At 35.6% G+C, this 17,630-nt stretch overlaps 1 protein-coding gene across 1 annotated transcript in view; it reads left to right on the top strand.

Moving 5' to 3' along the window:
- Nucleotides 1-255: 255 nt before the first annotated feature.
- LOC126777965 (muscle calcium channel subunit alpha-1-like) overlaps nucleotides 256-17,630 on the top strand; it is a 71,476-nt gene continuing 54,101 nt past the window's right edge. Inside the window, exon 1 of the mRNA XM_050501315.1 lies at nucleotides 256-581. The gene's annotated coding sequence lies outside the window, so the exon portion shown is untranslated. The remainder of the gene's footprint in view (nucleotides 582-17,630) is intronic.

The raw sequence follows: 17,630 nt of genomic DNA, 5'->3' as shown, positions 1-17,630 counted from the left end.
ATATATTTGTGTTATGTTCTTTAATGTGTTTATATAGAAAGATTGAAGTGAAAGATTCTATAATGGTGTAAGCGGATAGGGAAATTGCAGTAATTTTCTAGTGTGTGTAAACATGTACAGGAAAATCTTACTTCTATAATAAGTATATTCTATGTCTGTGCTCACGTTAGAGTTCTGCGCATGTGTGCGTGACGCCATAACCCGCGGATTCTAACCTAAATTCGAATTTCGAGCTTCGCTTTCCGCGGACGCGCGTGCCCGGCCAGCGCTTCTTAATTTAAAAATAAAACATTTTTTTTCCCGCAAGCGCTCCATTTTGAAGTTTCGCGTTGTACAGCCTGTGTTTGTACATTTTTATATTATTTTGTATACAATTCATATTTTGAAAATAGCATGTTAAGGAATAATGTGTAAAAATAGTGTATTCGAAGTAAGGAGAGGCAGTGCAGACGGAAAGCTCGTATTTCGGTGACATATCGTATCGACCTCGAGACGTCTTGACAATTGTTTTCGCGGCTTTTTGATAGTGAATTATTTTATTATCTGTGTTCAAGTGTGAATTGGATTGTGTGTTCTAAGAGGTTTGTATTTATTTTTACATATTTTTTTATAGTTTGACATATTTTTTTTATAGTTTGACACAGATAATATCTGATAAGATAGTTTTTAAGCGTCATTGACGATGTAAAAATATCAATGATTCCGCGGTACTTTAATTATTTGGCAAAAAAAAGTTTGTCATACCAAAATGGCAATATATTATGTCATTATTAAAAAAAAACTAAGAACGAAAAAAATACATCATTATCATCAGTTCGATTCGAAAAAAAAACAGTAGACTGATATATTATATAAACGAATTAAATAGATATATTAGAAAACAAGATGGTATGTTACGTGGGTGCTATTTGTATGTGAATTATTTGTAACTGTTTAGTGTTTAATTATAAACGAAAGAATTAGTAATTTCTCTTAGAGAACATTTAATTATTTATCTGACTAAGCTATGTTATATAAAATATATAAGAATAATTTACTATTGACTATTAACGCCAACCCGCTTTGGAGCAGCGTGGCGGAATAAGCTTCAAAAACCTTCTCCTCAAAAAGGGAGAGGAGGCCTTAGCCCAGCAGTGGGACATTCGCATTCTGTTACTATATTAACGCATATATAAAAAATAATGAACCGATTTTGATTGTGATGTCTTTTCAAGAATAAGAAATTATTAAGCTTTGGGATATTTGGTTATTTGTTTTATGGTTTATATGTATTGGCAAATTAACCAATTGCTGGTGGTAGGTGGTGAAATATTAACCAAACCTATCATCGCCAATGCACCACCAACCTTGGGAATTAACAATTTTCGTTTGAGTAATTACACTGGCTCACTGCATCTCCGAACAGGAACTCAACAATACTAAATCGTGCTATTTAGCGGTAGAATAAGTGATGTGTTAGTGGTACCTTAATATAATAAATAATTACTTCAACATACCAAGGGTACCACCAAAAATGTTAATTATAAAAATATTAACAGTTGCTTGTGGCTTTGCGAATACGCGAATTACATTAATTTCACTAGTAAGCGACTCATGTTGTATAAAGTTTCATCAAAATGGGTCAATTTTATCTACTAAGGGGAAAATTTAGAAAAATAATATTGTTTTTTTTTTACATTTAAACTTACTTTAGATAAATTGTTTACTCACGTGGTTTTCACATTTTTTAATAATAATTATATATACAGAAATATATAATAAGTCTGTGGTCATAACCTAAATGTATACTGTATAAAAGCGAACTGTATATCCGACATACAAACGATCACATTTATAATATTAGTTAAAGATAGTAAATATTTATATAGGGTAGCTCGTGTCGGTATCTTCACTGAATATTAATATTGGAGGGTGGCTATGGGGGTTGAGTCGTTATAACCTCAATAGACAGTATCTGGATGATTTATTTGTGTTACTATAGAAATCTATAAATGGAATGGAAAATAAATTGAGTTAAAGTCCCACTGAGCTTAGTCTCGTCGTTTTAATTTGGCGCTTTTTCCACCACGCTGCTCTATTGCGGATTGCACACGTGTGACAGACTTTCATTCGACACATTATCACTTATTAGGGACGTAAAAATTCAATGGTGCTCGCCCGTGTGTGAACCCGTAATCTTTGTTTAAACTCACGTGTTGGAACCACTGGGCCATATCGGCTCTTTAAGTTTTGTTTTATGACTAGCTACCCATCCCGGCTTAAATAAACGGCAACATAAAACGCTTATATCGTAATGTAATGCATATAACTTTGTTTATTTACGTGGTGCACGACGGTAAAACTTTTTTCCGACATCTTCAACATTAATTGTCATATTTCAGCCAATTTACTTTAAAAAAATATATGCACCTAAATCTTTCCCAAGAATCACTTTGTCCATTGGTGAAAACCGTATGAAAATCCATTCGGTAGTTTTTGAGTTTATCGCGCTCACACAGACAGATAGACGCGGTGATTTTGTTTTATAATATGTAGGGATGACCTTCAATTTATTTATAATAAAATTAAAACGTGATAAGCATTATGTACTTAAGTTTATGAGGTTGACTCATCTAACTCCTCACTGAAACAAAATTTAGCTTTGAGATGAAGCGGTAGGTTAATTTAGAAACAGAGAAGTATATTATAGGTAATGGAAATCGACGGGCCGTTGGCGTGGTTGGTAGATACTTGCCTTTCACGCTGAAGGTTGTGGGTTCGATTCCTACCCAGAACAGACATTTTTGCGCAAATCTATAACAACTATAAACATGTCTGTTTGTCCTGAGTCTGGGTGTAATTATCTATATAAGCGTGTATTTACACAAGAAAAGTAGTATGTGTAGTATATCAGTTGTCTGGTTTCCATCGTACAAGCTCTACTTAATTTGGGATCAGATGGCCGTGTGTGAATAATGTCCCAGGATATTATTATTATTATATTATTAAATAATTTAAAGAGTCTTACACCATCCCTCAAAGAATATAAGAACGATATATATTATAATATTCTTATATTCAATCTATTTATTTAACATTTTTTTAGGTATTAGTAAACTTAGAATATTATGCATACTCATCTCTAGGTAGTTATACAAACTGGGTGGTACGTCTGGATTGGTACCACCCACTCATCACACATTCTACTGACAAACAGCAATACACAGTTACTTCTAATTTGAAGGGTGAGTACCGTAACAGCCTGTGAATGTCCCACTGCTGGGCTAAAGGCCTCCTCTCCTCTTTTTTGAGGAGAAGGTTTGGAGCTTATTCCACCACGCTGCTCCAATGCGGGTTGGTAGAATTCACATGTGGCAGAATTTCAGTGAAATTAGACACATGCAGGTTTCCTCACGATGTTTTCCTTCACCGTAAAGCACGAGATGAATTATAATCACAAATTAAGCACATGAAAATTCAGTGGTGCTTGCCCGGGTGAGTAAGCCAGTGTAAATACATGGGACATAAAATCTTACTCGTAGTTACCAAGATTGGCGCACTGGCATATAAGTATTTACTATCAGGATTTTTTCCCGTCTAACTATATAATAAAAAAATACATTTTAGTATATTAGGGGTACAAAAAAAACGTTAAAATTTTCTAACCTTTTATCATGAAAAAAGCTTAGATCTGATAACGGCGCTATGAATACTATTTAATACAATGTTATGATAAAACTTTATCTGGCAACATTACCCGGCGTCGCTTATCTTATCAGCTGAGCATTACCGTAATTGGACATCGTATCGATCGTAGCTCAGCTTTCAAAGCAGGAGCTTCACCAAGTATTTAATTGACACGGGAACGTACTGTTGCAAACAATGGATTTTATAAATAACTAGATTTCGCTCGCAGCTTGGCGCGAGTGTTGGGGGTAGGGGAACAGGTATTGGGTATAAAAAATGACCTATGACCTTCCTTGGGCCTCAAACATGCTTCATTATAAATGTTATGAAATTCGGTCCAGTAGTTTACTCATGAAAGCGTAACATATAGGCAGCATTACATGTTCTGCATGCTACTTCGCCTGCGAGTAGAAAGTTTTAGATATTCTAATGATCGAATAAGTAGTTAAGACATGAAAGCGTCACAAACAAACAAACAAACACTTTTCGGAATTATAATATTAATAAATAAATATTAGTATAATTTTAACGTAAAAAAGTCTGCGTTGCGATACATTATTTAATATATGTATTTCTATAGTTGTTATCATAATTTACAATTATATTTTTTCATTTAAAAATAGGTACACAGATTGGCAAATGGGCCTTCTGATGGTAAGTGATACCGCCAAATAGACATTGATGCTGTGAGTAATACTAACCATCCTATACACGCCAACGCGTCACCGATCTTGGGATCTAAAATGATATACTTGTGGTAACACTGGCTCACTCACCCTTCAAACACAATAATATTAAGTAATTTGTTTGCTTGTACAATTCAGTATTTTTTTTATTGAATCTAAACCGGACCAGGTGCTAAAGCTAGCACCGGATCGCTCATACTCTTATTTAATCTTGTAAAATACCGATTTAAAAGATTTTCTAAGTCTTTATAAACGCTGCGTAATTATTACCTAAATGCATCTTCTCTTATGAGTGCTCATCCAGATGTACATACATACTCAATTACATATTAATTATGGCTGTTTCAATTGTTTGGCAACGATTTGGATTATATAACGAAACAATAAATGATTACTCGTGTGGGGTAAATACCACTAAAATAATGTATATCACGTACAGTAAAAGCTCATATACATATGTATTGGTGCTGAGCACGGGCTGACTCTTCGTCCAATATCATGCGCAAGCGATCCCGTGGCGCTCCTCGTTTTTAGTGGGTATTCCGATGTTCGGGGCGCACTCGGTGCCTTGGACACCGGCGAGCCCCACATACCCGCTGTTCCCCCCCCCTCGGTCGTAATCTCTTAAGTCTCCAGTGCGGATTGGGCAAACTTGTGGCAGAATAATAAAAATCATCCCACACATGTAGACATTAATGATTTGCTCTACCGAAGAGCATAAGATCAATTGTAAAGAAAAAATCAGCATACGAAGTCATCGTTTCATTGATGGAAATTTGAACTCATGACCACAAAGTAAGATCCCCATCTCTAGTCACAAGGCAATCTTGGCATTAAATTTCCGCTCAGCACGGTCACCTTACATTTTAACTTTCTATGAAATACAGTTTTAACCTATTTTTCTTTGACGAGACTGTTTCGCCTGAAATTCGGTAAGTGCGGTGATTGACATCGCTTATGCCTCGCAACTAAATATTTACATAATTTTCCGTCTATGTTTATAATAATATGACAAACCGAAAACTGTGCTGTCCTGTTTTCTTTTTCGTTGTGTTGTAATTTGATTTGTTATTTTTATATATACATATGCGAGTTCTTAAATCAATTTGCTCGAGTACGCGCAAAGTCATATGTACTTCGAAGCGTATCTGAGCAAAATTTATGAAGTAAATAAAAAAGTAGTGTCGGAAAAAATATTCTGAAGTTTTGATAATTCTAAAATATTAAAATACACAGAAAATATATTATTTGTCCAAAAATTTTCAATCAACGTGTAGGCATACTTATGATGTATTTCATTATTGCCGAGCCGGAGATTAATTCTATGATTCTATCACATAAATTAACGTACGTAACTGGAGTTGAACCCCCCATCTTCGATTCCAATTCACGTGTGGTAGCCACAGAATCATCTCAGTTTAAAATTAAAAAAGAAAATAAACAAAAAATAAGAATCAAAGGTAACAGAGACGAAGCATAAGTATCTGCTTGAATTCGCTCCGTAGAATCCAATATCATGTTACGAAATCTTATCGGAAAGTTAAAGTGATCTGATCTGAAGGAAAGATGTTGAGCTAATTAAAACTTTTACCTAACTGTTTTTATTCTTTCAATAAACATGAAACAAATATAGTTAACAATAATAGTTTATTAATTGATATAATTATGTTTTGTGAATATTAATTGATCAATGAAGCTCGCTGATCAGTGCAGTGGAATCCATAGAGCATCGTGATGGAATATACTGACATATTGAGTTTCTTCGCAGTTTCTTCTGAATCGGTAGCAAGGCTTTACATACAAAGTCACTTTAAATGAAATTAATTTGATTTGTTTTGTTTGTATTATTTTATTATATAAAAATATTTCATGTATATGAAGTCTTCAAATTTGCCCCCAAGAAGTCGGGGTCTGTAAGTAGAGAATCAATATGATTATGTCACTAGATAAGTCACGTCCGACACAGCCATCTCGAAAAGTGGACCATTGACCTTTGGAAATGTCAACAAGGAAAAATGTCTGTTTAGAGTTTTCTTGACAATTCCGATAGTGCGCTATTGACCTGATTAATAACGATAAAATACTACTCACTTTAATTAATATTACAGTACTTTAATCAAAAACAATGAGTAATAATTGAGTTCTTTCACGGTTATATTAGATAGGAACAACCTTTTTTTTCAATTTATTTTAGAGAGGTCGACGACCAATTTGACCACGTGAGACAATCAAATCAAAAATATATTTATATAGGTATCTATTTTTTTATAAAATTGGTAGTCACAGATGGCCAACCTAATGGTAATGATCACCACCGCCCATAGACATTGTGATAAGAAATACTAATTCATTACATCACCAATGCGCCACCACCCTTGTGAACTAAGATGTTATGTCCCTTGTGTCTGTCATACTAGCTCACTAACCCTTAAACCGGTCAGTAACAATACTAATTATTGCTGTTTGGGTAGAATATGCAATAAGTGTAGTCATGCCTACCCAGACGGACTTGTACGTAAAAATACTTTTATTCGAGAACGCTCTTACTTGTATAAGCTCTTGATTGTAACAGGATGAAACAAATTTAAACTAACCTCCATTTCTGAATGAAGATTCAAACTACAAGAACCGACAAGAAGCTCAGTAATAATTATATATCTCGAAGGAAATATATACGCTGAAATCTAAATGTTCCATATGGTAATTAACAAATACGATTATCACGCTTTTATATTATTTATATATTCTCGCTTTATATGTTATTATATTTTGTAAAATAAGATTTTAATTTATTCAAATTCAAAACAAAATATACTTTATAAAAAAAGGCTTTCGCGAGTTTTTTTTTTATAGAATAGAAAGGTGGACGAGCATATGGGCCACCTGATGGTAAGTGGTCAAACGCCCTAAGACATTGGCATTAAGAAATGTCAACCATCGCTTATAGCCAATGCGTTACCAACCTTGGGAACTAAGATTTTATGTCCCTTGTGCCTGTAATTACACTGGCTCACTCACCCTTCAAACCGGAACACAACAATATCAAGTATTGCTGTTTTGCGGTAGAATATCTGATGAGTGGGTGGTACCTACCCAGACGAGCTTGCACAAAGCCCTACCACCAGTACTTTTGAGTCGTCATTTTATGAGATAAAATATAAAGCTATATCCGGTTCGGAATGTGGATTCTACCGAGAAGAACCCGTATGAAACTCAATATGTCTTTTTTTTCAACAATCAAGTCACATAGATAATTAAATTCAATTATATTATACATATAAATAAGGGAAATTAAATCTGCGGGATACTATATACAATTCTGGGTGAAGCAAATAAATACTTAGCGGAGTTGGAAACTTATTGTGATAAGAAGCAATTACATTCGTCCTTATTATACCGCCAATGCGTCGCCAATCGTGGGATTTCTGCCAACGTGTTTCCTGTGCCTGTAATAACACGGGCTCACGCGCAATTCAACGTGGTCACAAGCCAAAGCCCTACCACAGATAAACATTTCTACCAGTTTAATAAAGATAAAGTAACGATTTGAAAGTAGTTGAAACACTTTTAAAAAAGTTTTTTTTTTTAAATAAATTTAAAGAGTTTAGTCGAAGTAGTTAGTTGTTTAAATTAATTAATTAATACTGTTCTGTACGAATGTCGGAATGAAATAACACTCTCATTCTACGATTTTTTTTAAAAGATTTAGCCTAAGGTGTTAGGTCAGACCTGTGACTTACACCGCTAGGCCTAAAAACATTGCGCTGATGACACTTTTAAATTATAAGGTATTATAATTTCCACAATAAGATGATGTGTTATTCACAACTGATAAATTTAATGTTGAGCGTATGCAGTACAATAATTGCATTTTAGAATGAAAACTTATTACTACCATGATGCATTAATGATTCATTTAGGCTATGACGACCAATCTAAAGGGGGACTAGCCAACTGTGAAGGAAATATGCATAAGTGTGTGCTCTACTACACTCTCTCTAAACCCTCACTCTAAAAATCCGATGGGACGGCAAATCCGCCACGACCGGAAAGACTTCAGGCGCAGGGGCCGAATTCTACTAATCTATAAGAATTACGATACGTTCACGATTCAATTCCAATCCAACTTTGACTATTCTATATTTATTCGGATTGGAAACGAACCGGTATGATGTTAATATATACCGTTATATTAAAATAAATCTTAATTGTTAACTTTTATACCAATAGTCGATAATTAAATTAAAAAAATATTGAAATAAGGAAAACGGATACACGGCAACGATTACGCTTCGATTCGATTGGTTAAAGTGACAATTTGTTAGTAGAATTGGTCCCCCGTACCAGAAGCTATACATGCTTCCGGAGGTACGGGTGTGTACACACTTCAACTTCTAGAATTTTTCTTAAAGTACTATTTAGGAACACCAAATAAGGATATAACTATAAACAGTACTAACTTATAAACGTAGAAAAAATCTATAACTGCACAACCATCCTAAATAAACAAAAATTCCTAAGCTTTATATATTAATCTCGTCTATACTAAAATTCCAATAAGGAAACAATCTATCAAATATCTACAATCGAGGCAGTGGAAATTTCAAAACGCACTAAAAATAACCACGCCTGTTTTACTATAAGAGGAATGCAATAAATCTATAAATACAGCCCCGTGACCCGGATCCGTCTGTTTATGGCACTCCAATTCCATACCAAATTAATTTTTACGATCGGCTGTATAATAAGACATTTTAATTTTAGCGTTACGAAGCAGGTTACTGTGTACTTAGGGTATGAAATAATTGTTTAATATCCCTTTTTCAGTGCAGTCGCAATCGTAATCGGGTTGAAATTGAAAGCAATATTACTTCACTTATTACTTTCGGATGTGTATTCTTTGTTATTATAATTCATCTTGTGCTTGACGGTGAAGGAAAACATCGTGAGGAAACCTGCATGTTTCGAATGTCACTGAAATTCTGTTACATGTGTATTCCACCAACCCGCATTGGAGCAGCGTGGTGGGATAATCTCCAAACGTTCTCCCCAAAAAGGGAGAGGAGGCCTTAGCCCAGCAGTGGGACATTCACAGGCTGTTACTGTATATTCTAAGTCACGTAAGTTGTAATTAAAAAAAAAAAGGAAATACAAAAATTATGTGATAAATGATGTTAAATCATTCTAAAATCTAAATCATGTATTATATTTTATTATACTCAATTAATTGCAACGATTTTGTTTTAAAGCTTTCCAATTTTTTTAGCTACTAAACCCTTATTGATAATACTCTTTAGAGTGGATTCTCATTTTGATAAAAACAAAATAGATCATACATTATAAATTGAATTTTTTACTTAAAAATAAGGAAGAAATTCTAAATGAAAAAGATTTCGTTATTATAAATAATTTATTTTACAATGTTGTTTTTTTTTTCTCATATACTTACTACATTACTTATAACTAAAATTAGGCTTAATGCCATTTTTTTATAGTATAGGCGTGGTCCATAGACATTGACGCCGTAATGATTAACCATTCCTTATATCGCCAATGCACCACGAACTTTGAAGTTTGAAGTTTCAATGGCTCGTTCACCCTTCCAACCGGAACACAAAACACAACAGTTATAAGTATTGCTGTTTGACGGTAGAATATGTCATGAGTGGGAGATACCTACCTGGGTCCGGTACCCGGTACGAGACGAGCTTGCCCAAAGGCGAACCATAAATTAAAACATTTTTAGTAACTATTCTATGTTTGACGTATTTATAATCTTTTCATATAGCTGTTTTGAATTATAAAACTTAACTAACAAATATATTTAAATACATATTTATTTTCTTTCTATATCCTATTTTATTTACGTCAGTTTTATGTGAGAATACTATTAAAGTGATAATCGTTTTCCATTAACCTAAGAGCCCGTGTTATCGGTAACTGCTTCGAGCAATGGCGCTCACATTTAAACATTTGGTGATAACAACAAAACATTCATCATCTATAAATTATTGTAAAAAAATTAAAATATATCTGTAATATTGGATTTAAATAAAACACCTTTTGTATTGGTGGTAGAGCTTTGTGCAAGCTCGTCTGGGTAGGTACCACCCACTCATCAGATATTCTACCGCAAAACAGCAGTACTTGGTATTGTTGTGTTCCGGTTTGAAGGGTGAGTGAGCCAGTGTAATTGCAGGCACAAGGGACATAAAATCTTAGTTCCCAAGGTTAGTGGCATTGGTGATGTAAGCGATGGTTAACATTGCTTACAATGCCAATGTCTATGGGCGGTGGTGACCATTTACTATCAGGTCCATATGCTCACCCGCCTTCAAATTCTTTAAAAAAACCTCGTTAAAGTTTTCTTTTTTTAAACAAAACTATACTAATATTATAAATGCGAAAGTTTTTGTGGTATAGCTGTAAAAAGCGAATTCGTTTCACAGTTATACCACTGAACCGATTTTGATGAAATTTGGTATGAAGCAAGCTTGAACCCCAACGAAGGATATTTTTTTTATAATATAGATAGGCGGACAAGAATATGGGACACATGATGGTAAGTGGTCACCAACGCCCATAGACATTGCCATTGTAAGAAATATTAATCATCGCTTACATCACCAATGCGCCACCGAAACTAAGATGTTATGTCCCTTGTGCCTGTAATTACACTGGCTCACTCACCCTTTAAACCGGATCACAACAACACCAAGTTCTACTGTTTTTCGGTAGAATATCTGATGAGTGGGTGGTACCTACTCAGACGAGCTTGCACAAAGCCCTACCACCAGTAAAGAAATTACGCACATGAAACTTCAGTGGTGCTTGCCTTGGGTTTGAACCCGCAATAATCGGTTAAGATTCACCAGTTTTAACCACAAGGTCATGTCGACTCAATTGATTGATTAATAAGGTCTACCGTAATTACAACTCGCCCTATCGAGAATGAAACCTTTAACCTTCAAATGTCAGTGACCGCAGTAGACAAATATTGGCTATGTTAGTTAGTACTATAGACAAAGATAGCACGGTCTGGTCGTCCTTTATCTAGTTCTGATAAAAATGCGGAATTGATTCTTACTTACTTTACTTCTGTGATTAGTTACAATACAAAACGAGGCGTGAATAGGTATCTTGCGGGCCGGCAAGGCGGGGGCGGCTAGTTAGATCATTCTTCCCGACTGTACTGGTCGTCGTCGCGTTTGGACTCTACTACCACTTACCATCAGGGGGAGTGAAGTCATTTGCTTGCCCAGAAAATTTAAAAAAATAAAATAATTTATTATGGGTTTGTATGTTAAAAGATATGAAACAAATCTCTCTGTGTCTGTTACGATTTACGGCTGCGCAACTGAACTAACTTTGATGAAATTTTGTATAAAGCAAGCTTGAGCCCTATCAAAGGACATAGGCTTACATAATTTTTTATATTATGAGACCGGCTTCCTTTCCAAAACGGGCGAAGCCGTGGGCGTAAATTAGTTATAATTAAAATATATAATAGTTGTAAAGCTTGGCGTATGAGCGCTTTAGTTAACTAATTAAACTCATGTTTCTTTCTACCAGTATATACTTATATTTTATACCGCTGCACTTCGGATGTTAGTGTGAACCAGTGATTTTACAGTCACTACGACATAATCTTTTAAAACTAAGATGGCCTGAGAGCCGAGATGGCCTAGCGGTTAGAACGCGTGATTTTCAACCGATGATCGTGGGTTTAATCCCGGGCAAGCACTACCGAATTTTCATGTATTTAATTTGCGTTTATAGTTAATCTCGTGCTTGATGGTGAAGGAAAACATCGCGAGGAAACCTGAATGTGACTAATTTCACTGAAATTCTGCTACACGTGTACTCCACCAACCCGCATCGGAGCAGCATGATGGAATAAGCTCCAAACCTTCTCCTAAAAAAAGGAGAAGAGGCCTTAGCCCAGCAGTGGGATATTCACAGGCTGTTACTTTACTTTTTACGACAGAATCTTAGATCCCACGGTTTGTAGCGTATTGGTACTTTAAGATCTGCGTTATATTTCTCACCAGGCTATCACAATAAAGGTTGACGGGCCAGAGGTAATGATTCGCACCATAAAATAAAGTAATAAACAGGATATAATAACAAAACGGTCACGCAGACGTTTTATTTATTTTCCTATGGATTGATGATAGTCTATTAATAAAAATTGGAAAATTAAACGTTAGTTCAATACCTTGTACATACTTGAGACACTCGACCCATTTGACCGTGTAACGAACTCACTCCTGAGAAATAAACTTATTGTTGTTTATACTGACACATTTAACGCCGAGTTTTATTTTCACTTGTTTAAAAATTTTTTGATACTTAAATATTATTTTTAAAAATAAAATTAAACATTTTTTTTTAATGAAAATGTTTATTTTAAGGAAAAAGTTTCGGGGATAATTTCACAAAGTTGTTTATTAAATTTTTTTTGCTAGCATGTGAAATATTTTTCTCGAGATTTGTCTTTATGAGCAGGATATGAAATATGTTTCAAATAAGATACGTGGCATTCATAGTACTCGTCTGGATTTAATCCCGCAATCTTTGGTTTAGATCCAAGCGTTATCCACATTTCCATCCTGGCACCAACAAATTTATGATCACGATGACGTTCTGAGCGATATTGGCCATGACGGTCATACCTGATGGAGACTAGCCAAGTTCGAAGAAGGTATTATTATAGTGCACAAGTGTGTGTGCAAGCACAAGTAGAACTTCTTTTACCCACCCTTATTGACATAAATAGATGGACGTGATTTCTGACAAAATCCGAGCTGTGGCTGATTTGTTAGCTGATTTAATAACTTGTATTGGCCCCATCCTGGATATGAACCTAGGACCTTGTTATGATCTGTACTCTGGTAAGCTACACATTAGACCAACGAGCCAATAAACAATACGTTACATAATTAAATAAACATTGGAAAGAATCGAATCTGTGCGAGATAGCTTTTAGTAAAGTCGTTGAGTAATGGCGATTATTTTAATATCAATAAAAGAGACCACCTGGAAATGCCTGTTGGTATTTCCAATATAAATTGTAGCAGGGGTCAACGTCCGAATACTATCTTCATATTATTTATTATACCGACAAATCACTATGTGTATCGCTCTGGTTTGAATGATAATTGAGACAGTATTATTTTAGTTACAAGATTAGTAACAAGGATTAAGGAGGAGCCGTAACAATTCAACGGCATATTGGTTACTTATCGATGTTAAAGTTTGAAGGTTCTTATGATTTTTCTCTTAGTTTATTATTTAATATATAATAATTATTTACGAAAAAAAGTAATGTTACACACAAAACCTTAGCACTAAAAGTTTACTCTTATAGTTTTCAAAGAAGATTTTATTTTTATATAAAATAGTTAGACAGATGGTCACCTGATGGTAAGTGTTCATATTGTAAGAAATTAACCATCCCTTACATCCTATTCGCCACCAAACTTGGAAACAAATATGTTACGTTTTTTGTGTCCGTAATTACACTGGCTCCTCACCCTTCAAATCGGAATCCAGCCATACTAATTATTGCAGTAGTTCTTCAATTCTATAACTACTGCAGAAATAAAGGCCACGTTAAATTGATATATAATTAAATAGATAAAATAAAATAGTAATCATTTATCTTAACGGGATAGCTTAATAAATACAGAACGGTCTTAATTAAAGATTTTAATTCTAAGTACCTTTCAGCTTTCCTGAGCTAAAGTGCTTACACTTCATATCTTCAGTGGTATAAATAAAACCACAAAGGTGCATTTTTTTATAGAATAGGAAGGCGGACGAGCATATGGGCCACCTGATGGTAAGTAGTTACCAAACGCCCTTTTGACATTGGCATTGTAAAAAATGTCAACTATCGCTTACATAGCCAATGCGCCACCAACCTTGGGAACTAAGATTTTATGTCCCTTGTGCCTGTAATTACACTGGCTCACTCACCCTTCAAACCGGAACACAACAATATCAAGTATTGCGGTTTTGCGGTAGAATATCTGATGAGTGGGTGGTACCTACCCAGACGAGCTTGCACAATGCCCTACCACAAGTACAAAAAGCATGGTGATCCGTTGAGTTGTGTAGAAGTTGCTGTACTCCAACATTATCTAATGGCGAGCTATGACATCGTGGAGAATGATGATGATGTCCTCCTGACTGATTTCGGCCATAACAACCGGTCTTAAGGGTGACTAGCCAACTGTGCAGGACCTGCACAGTGCATTACAGTGCACAAGTGCGTGCACAAACAAAGATGCACTTTCTTTTTTCTCACACATACTCAGATGGGGAGAAATTCGACACCGAAAAGTTCTGGCGCAGGACAAACGGTTTTACGTATTTTTTGAGGCACGGCTATGTACACATTTCCAACTTCCTTGAGATTTTTTTGACAGAAAATCTCAATAACTTATCGGCCCAATCGGTTTTGAGGACCTCGGGATCCTTTAGACCAACGACGCAGTCGATATGGTTAACATGAAGAACTTCTCAACAAAGGAATATATATGTATTTCTGCCAACAAAAATGGTGATTGGTGAAACGGTGTATTTATTCATTTATAGAAATATTTACACCATCAACTTATCACTAAACACTTAAAATTAACAACTAAGCAATATATATATATATATACATATATACATACATATATATATATATAACTAAGTAATACGTTTTAATAGATGCAAAAAACATTTACTTAAAAAACATATAAACCAAACTAACCTTTACAAAAGATAAAAATCAAATCTTAACAATTAATCCATCAAATATATAATTTTATAATCAAGTTTATTTTCTTAGTTAAGTAACAACATAATTGACGAAAGAAACACAAAATACATCATTGTATTAAGTGCGAGTATCCTAAATAATGGTTAACGGCTTCGAAAAGGGCAATTTTACGACATCCCTTAATTAAATGTTAACAGCAAACATCACAAAGTGATTAACTCTATTGGCACGTTTTTTTTTTTTATATTCGCCGGGAGGGCAAATGACTCTACTCCACCTGATGGTAAGTGGTAGTAGAGTCCAAACGCGACGACGGAAAGTACAGACGGGAAAAACGTTCTGCACTAGCCGCCTTCGCCTTGCCGGCCCGCAAGATGCCTATTCACGCCTCGTTTGAAGGAACCCGGGTTGTAAGAGGAGGGGAACACGTGAGCTGGTAAGGAATTCCATTTTTTGGAAGTGCGACAAAGAAAGGAGTTGCCAAATTTCTTTGTTCGCGATGGAATTGATGTCACAGTTAGGCGGTGACATCGAGAACCAGCTCGCGTGGACTTAAGAAGGAAGGGGGAAGCAGGAATTAGAGAGAATAATTCCTCAGAGCACTCGCCGTGATACATTCGATAGAAAGCGCTCAGTGCTGCTATCTCACGACGCAATTGTAAAGGTTCAAGGGTGTTTGTGACCTTTACGTCGCCAATAATGCGTACGGCACGTCGCTGCAACCGGTCCAAGGCCTCAAGTAGGTACTTAGCGGAGCCATCCCAAAGGAGCAATATTCCACGCAAGACCGTACCTGTGTTTTGTACAGCAAGCACAGTTGTTGTGGCGTGAAAAAGCGCCGCACCTTGTTCAGAACTCCGAGTTTCCGTGAAGCTGTTTTTATAACAGCCTCGATGTAATCTCGATGTCGCAGCGAACGTCAATCCCCAGCATGGCGATTTTGCTTTGCATCACCAGCGGAGTACCACAGAGGGAGGGAAGAGGGGAAAATGTTGACTTTTTCGCCGTGAGAGCGCATATCTGTGTTTTCTTGGCATTAAACTCAACAAGATTATCAGAGCCCCATTTGGCGATGAGCTCTAACGTCCTATCGAGTTCAATGACAAGATTCTCCCGCCTCTCCTCAGTTTCCGCCCGCCCAGCCACTGCGCGTCCGTGGTATCCACCATGCACTGTACTATCGTCTGCATAGCAATGTATGTTCCCAAGAGAGAGCATATCATTGATATGCAAAAGAAAGAGTGTGGGAGATAGCACAGATCCCTGGGGGACCCCAGCATTCACTACATAGAATTGTGAAGCGCAACCATCAACTAAAACACGAAGGCTACGCTTGTGTAGGAAGCTGGCAATCCAGGTGCATAGCTGAGCAGGCAGACCATATGCCGGCAGCTTGGAGAGAAGACTTCTGTGCCAGACCCTGTCGAAAGCTTTGGAGATATCGAGGCTGACAGCCAATGATTCTCCATGCTTGTCGATAGCTTCACCCCTGCACGTGGCAGGCTGGCACGTGCATTTAACTCCAATTAAGAATGATATAGCAAGTGTATGAGGCTCACGTCCAAAACGCTTGCCAATATACAATATACGTATTTAATATATAATTTGTTTTCTTTTCTTAAGATTATAAAAAAATATGTTTATTCAAATATCAATAACATAAGATTTCAATTTATTGATAAACCATTAAATATTAGACAAAAAATAACTTATCAATAAGTTATTAACGAGCTTTTAGGCTTGGCCGGAATCCGAAACGTGACGTTTACGCTGTGATTAATTTACTCTTTCCACTGGGCCTTTTCAGTCGCTATAAGTTTATATATCGGAAAAATATTAGTTTATTGGTATATAAATTAAAGTGAAAAGTATTTTGAATAAAAGATTAACAGTAACAACAATAGGCTTTTAAACCTGACGTAATTTCACCCCCCGTTGGGTGCGCTACTTACTCAGCATGACGCCGTATGATATACTAACGTAACACTAAAATAATAATACAACAATACAAAAAAAATCTCATATTATAGATATAATATTATAGTGGATTGTGTGTTTATTTTCAGAAAGCTAAAAGTCGTTATGGTCTTTAAAAGTATTTGCTTTCATGTATGTAGACATAAATATGTACATACACTTGTATGGTAGGGTTTTGTACAAGTCTGGGTAAGTATCACCCAATCATTCCATATTCTGCTGCCAAGCAGCAATAACAATTAGTATTGCTGTGTTCCTGTTTTGAAGGGTTGTTTGAGCACGTGTACAGATACAATTATATTTGTTAACATCTAATATTCTTTTTTTTAAATAAAAAAAAACATACACTTCACTGAGTACATTTATTTCAGATCAATAGATCAGACGATCCACCAGACGAACTGAGAGACAAATCGATTTACACGACCCTTTTAAGTCCTTATCCCTACTTAAAATTATAATTTATTTCACTACCCGTCTTGTTGATTTGCTTACACTTTAATCAAAATGTCATATCGAAATTATAT

This window comes from Nymphalis io, chromosome 24, assembly GCF_905147045.1.
Source record: "Nymphalis io chromosome 24, ilAglIoxx1.1, whole genome shotgun sequence".
NCBI lineage: Eukaryota > Metazoa > Arthropoda > Insecta > Lepidoptera > Nymphalidae > Nymphalis > Nymphalis io.
The sequence above is the reverse complement of the archived record's forward strand: the minus strand, read 5'-3'. Positions and strand labels throughout refer to the sequence as shown.